This window comes from Fundulus heteroclitus, chromosome 9, assembly GCF_011125445.2.
Source record: "Fundulus heteroclitus isolate FHET01 chromosome 9, MU-UCD_Fhet_4.1, whole genome shotgun sequence".
Taxonomy (NCBI): Eukaryota; Metazoa; Chordata; class Actinopteri; order Cyprinodontiformes; family Fundulidae; genus Fundulus; species Fundulus heteroclitus.
The window spans coordinates 18,672,472-18,676,677 of NC_046369.1; the positions used below are offsets into that span (position 1 = coordinate 18,672,472).

The 4,206-nt window shown below is 43.8% G+C and overlaps 1 pseudogene; it reads right to left on the reverse strand.

Annotated features, from left to right (window-relative positions):
• Window positions 1-3,081: 3,081 nt before the first annotated feature.
• On the reverse strand, window positions 3,082-4,205 carry LOC118564242 (annotated as a pseudogene).
• Window position 4,206: the final 1 nt, after the last annotated feature.

The following is a 4,206-nucleotide window of genomic DNA, read 5'->3' on the forward strand; positions in this document are numbered from 1 at the left end:
ATGGATTGAAATGCTGTTTTTAAAGTTTTATACGTCATAGACTGTGTTTTAATTAATCGGTTATCAGTGAAGAATGATCCAGTGGAGTTCTGAACAGCCTAAATATGTACAATTTCAAACTAGAACTAGGCAAACTCCTTCTGGACATTTCTAAAAGCACCAAAATGGCTTTTTAATGTAGCACCAAACGATTAGCTTTAAATAATATACTAACTTTAGCGTATTCAGGTACATGCGTAGTACAACGAGTCTTCCTTCCAGTGCTCAATGCCAATTTAACTTAACATGCAGCAGTGGAGTCAATAAAGGTGCAAGCAAACATACCTTTTTCCTTATTATAATAATTTTATTCAGATCTTTAAATCAACCTTTTCATTTTAGTTTTAGGGGTTTACTAAAGTTCCATCATGCCCCGGTCTCTCAGGGAGAGTTTAAAGCTTCTTCAAAGACTTCTCTGACTGAAAAGCAAAAATGTATTTATTAACCTGAATGTTGTAGCTATATTTTGTTGACATATGTTAATGTTGAAGTCAAACTTTTAACTTGTAGATTGTAACTTTTCTAGATCTGGTATATCGCTTTTGGAGGGAAATTGGTGGAATACATGAAAAAATAAAAATGAAAAACACAATAAACCACATATTACACTTTGACCTAAGGTTGAGTTCTAGTGTAATCTGATGGTGCATGAGAGATGGTCATAAAAAGCAGCAAGTTTTGCAGATAAAGCTGCAGCCAGCTTTGCTTTAAGTACTTCGGCACCTCAAAACGATGAAGCTAGAGAGATGTGTGTGAAAGAAAATGGGCCATTTTGAAGATTTTTTTTAACCCAGTGGCAAAAATCTTTTACTGGAAAAAAAAAAATCAAACTTCTCAGCATGTCCTCTAAAATGCCTAATGTTACTACTTGAAAGGGCTCAGTGAAGCGCTCCATTTCTTTTTCTACGAGAAGCTGCAGAGGAAATGTACAAAGTCAAGAAGTGTGAATATTTCGTGCGAGGGGAATCCCAGATGCTTGTGTAAAAATCATGGGTTGACACAAGTCGCCAACGAGATCTGAGTTTCCCTAAAAAGTGACTCTCACAACACGGGCACAGAGGGGGAATAAATTAGAGGAAGTATGGAACAACCCTGGTGTGCTAATGCCACCCTTTTCAAATGCCTCCCATCACTGCAGCACCGCTATGAGATGATCATTAATTTATTACCACGAGCTCATAATTATTTTTGCTTGACATTTTGGTGCACCGCAGGTTGTGCACATGGGATAAGACCAACTTAGCTGCCTAATAACCAAACACAAGGCTTGACACTGGATAAATTGACATCATCCAAAATCCTGTTGCGTCATTACTACAGTTACAGATCTAGAGTGTTTTAGCTCAACAAATCTCCACTTTAATAAAATAATACATTTTTACAGAGGACATATTATAGAAAAATGTGTTTTCGTGAGCCTGTGGCAGAGCAGACGAGGTGACCTGACATCTCAACCCACACTGCTGCTCATGCTGTGCAGAAAAAAAAAAGCTAGATTTCATGTAAAAAACAGTTGAGGCTGGTCCTACCTTTTTGCTGAGAAGATGAGACGCAGAGGAAGTGACCTGCTTATGTCCCGAGAGGCATGGACTGACAGTCGCAAACACAGTGCTGTGGTTTCGCTTCTTCTTTTCAGTGGCGAGCGGAGTGGATGCTGGCTGGGAGAGGCCCGCAAGTTAAGGATTGTAAAAGCAGAGCTGGAGCACGTAGTGGCGAGCAGCCGAGTGGGAGGTGTGGGTGGGAGGAGTGGAGCTGGAGTAGTATTTTTATAAGAGGCCACACTGATTTCTTCAGTACTATTTGGTATTATGTGACACGGAGCCATGCACCTTTCTTTTCTGAAATCTAGTATATGCTAACAGCATGAAATTGGACTTCATATTATGAAAATTTGCTATCTTGAAGATAATGCTCAAATGCCATGAGCCAAACCCAACACCAGTGTTTTACTAACAATACAAATAAGCAAAAACAAGTCAAAAAAGGGATTTTGAACTGAATTTGCTTGTACAAGTCACTAGATGACATTTGAATTATTGAAATCGATTCCCCTCCTGTTGTGCCAAACTGCGACAGATATCGGTTGTGTTTGGGCCGGCTCTACACAGATTTCCCAACTGGGGCGGCAGTCTATTTTTAACGTGTTGCTCCTGGTACTGCATGTCCTTTTGGGTCATAACCGCGTGTCACATTATAAACAGGTCAACCTTGAAGCCAACTGGTGCATAAAAAAAATATATTTGGAAATGCACTTCCCTTATGCAACTCAATTTGTTATTGTGCTTGTAGGCATGTTTAAAATAGTAAAAAAAACAAAAACAAAAAAAACCTAACTTATGCCACTGCTAAATAATCTCATAAAATAATCTTGCCAATGACTTAAGGAGTGGGCCTGCAGTGCATGTTTAGGCAACTGTTGCTTATGACAAGTTTTTTTTAAACTTGAAAACTGGTTAGATATTTGTAGGATTTCATTTTCATTAATGAATGAATACTTCCACTAACTGTCTAAATGGACATGACATAAAGCTAGCCATTCTACTTTAGTCCCATGTTGAAATTGCACTGCTTTTTTTAAATTGAGCTTTGTTTTACATTAACGCATTAATATGCCCGAAAGTAGAGTCCAACAGCAAGTGTTTTGATAACCTAAAACTACAGTTATTAACAATGCTCGTTAATCATTCAAGTTCATTGACAGTGCTCTTCCAAAATAGTGTTTTTTTTTTTTTACAATTATAAAGCTTGGGTACAGTCAGCTAGTTACCAAGCACGACCCTTATGTGCTTGTAAAAAAGTGCACATTAACATGTTGAGATTGGAGCATTTGACCTGAATTTGACCTGAACAGAAATTATTCCAAACTTGTTTCATATGCAGGATTAGCATCAACATTCATGACTAAACGCCGCTTTAAAATTATTCCCAGGTTTTTCCACATTTCCTGCTGACCTTACTGAATGCAAAGGCAAATGTTTTGCACTATTTAACATCGTGAAAACTACAAAGATTTAGTGTTGCGGAAGTGCACTTAGAGGGGCATCACTCGAACTTGATGCCCTTGCGCCAGGGGAAGATCCTGCTGTAGTTTATCGTGCACGTCGACGGCCTCATGTACTGCTTCCAAGAATCGCTGCCCGATTCTCTTCCACCGCCGGTGTGTTTCTCGCCGCCGAAAGCTCCTCCGATCTCAGCCCCGCTTGTGGGAATGTTGACATTCACGATGCCACAGTCGGACCCTTTGGGCCCCATCCAGCGGAAGACTCTGCCCATATCTTTGGTGAAGATGCTGCTGGACAGGCCCTGCTTGACCTCGTTGTTCCAGGCAAAGGCTTCCTCTTCCGTCTTGAACTTGAGCACATAGAGGATGGGGACGAAGGTTTCGGTGTGGACGATGGGCGCGTCATGAGGCAATCCTGTAATGATGGTGGGCTCCACGTAGTTTCCAGGACGATCCATCACCTTTCCCCCCCAGACCACGGTAACCCCCCTGCTGCTTGGCCTGCTCAATGGCAGCCAGATACTGCTCCACGGCTTGTTTGGTGTGCAGGGGCCGTAGAGGGTGCTTGGGTCCCAAGGGTCTCCGATGCGAACTTGTTTGTAGGCCTTCGCCACCCTCTCAACCACTGTGTCGTGGACACTCTCGTGGAGCATCAGCCTCCTGGTTGTGGTGCAGCGCTGGCCGGCAGTCCCTACCGAAGCAAACACGGCGGAGGGAACCACCAGGCTCAGGTCTGCGTCCTCAAACACGATAATGGCGTTGTTTTCCGCCGAGCTCTCAACAACTTGCGTCCAAACCTCTCCTGCACCATCATGGCCACGAGCTTTCCGACGTGGGTGCTGCCGGTGAACGACACAAGATCCACGCGTTCGTCCTTGGCCATGGCAGTGCCGATGTCGGCGCCGCCGCAGGTCATGGAGCAGATGGCCCCGGCAGATTGTTCTGTTCCAGCACCTCAGCCACTATTTTGGTGACTGCAACACTGGTCAGAGGGGTGGTCGGGGCACCCTTCCAGAGGCAGACGTTGCCACAGGTCAGGGCGATGGCGTTGTTCCAGCCGTAGACAGCCACAGGGAAGTTAAAGGCCGTGATGACGCCGACGAGGCCAACCGGGTTCCACTGCTCCAGAAGCGTGACCGGGTCTTTCGGAGGGAAGGATGGGCCCA